We start from the raw sequence: 705 nt of genomic DNA, 5'->3' as shown, positions 1-705 counted from the left end.
AAGAAAACTAACGAACGTAAATCTATAGATATAATCATTAAACAAAATCAATCATATACGATATTAGATACTTGCATCCTCTTCGCAAATTTTATCATTCTTATCACTGTCTATTGCCTTTAGCATGTTCTCCGAGTGAGTTGCCAAAGGTAGATTAAAACACATTGCCAACCAAGGTGCATGAGCCGTGTCAGACTAAACCGTGGCGGTCATTTTTATAACGTGTTAGCTTGGCATTCATTTCCATAACTTGGCTTTTGTATGTTAGTTTGCATTCTCGACTCTGGATAGTAAATGCCAGGATGAATGATTAAAGAGAGGATAAATTAATGGAAGGATAAATGGATAAAAAGAGGATAAAACTCCATTTCATTTTTAGTTTCAAGAGGATAAATGTGAGGATACTTGTCTTGTATGTATCTTACACATAATAACGGCATATCTTTCTTGTTTACCCTTTAGGCAGTAAAGAACACATGGACATCTAAACCAGTGTCCTGGAAATCCTCTTTTCCAGGCAGGATCAACATTTCTTTTTAGTCTCAATAAAAGAAATTGTGATTATGGTTTCCTTAATTTATTCCCAATGCTTCACAGTTTTCCAATGCGATCCAGAATCACAATAATAATCACCGATGCAAGTAAAGGTGTATGCATACTGACTTGTATATGAAAAAGAAAGAAAAGAAAATATTTATATATATA

At 33.6% G+C, this 705-nt stretch overlaps 2 long non-coding RNA genes across 2 annotated transcripts in view; both read left to right on the top strand.

The window, feature by feature from the left end:
* LOC119588014 overlaps positions 1 to 564 on the top strand; it is a 1,346-nt gene extending 782 nt beyond the window's left edge. The window contains exon 3 of the long non-coding RNA XR_005230045.1: positions 463 to 564. This is a non-coding gene — a long non-coding RNA (uncharacterized LOC119588014). The remainder of the gene's footprint in view (positions 1 to 462) is intronic.
* LOC119588021 overlaps positions 1 to 705 on the top strand; it is an 11,989-nt gene that overhangs the window by 7,402 nt on the left and 3,882 nt on the right. The gene's annotated exons all lie outside the window — the stretch shown is intronic.

Source organism: Penaeus monodon, chromosome 23 (assembly GCF_015228065.2).
Source record: "Penaeus monodon isolate SGIC_2016 chromosome 23, NSTDA_Pmon_1, whole genome shotgun sequence".
NCBI classification, from domain to species: Eukaryota; Metazoa; Arthropoda; class Malacostraca; order Decapoda; family Penaeidae; genus Penaeus; species Penaeus monodon.
The sequence above is the reverse complement of the archived record's forward strand: the minus strand, read 5'-3'. Positions and strand labels throughout refer to the sequence as shown.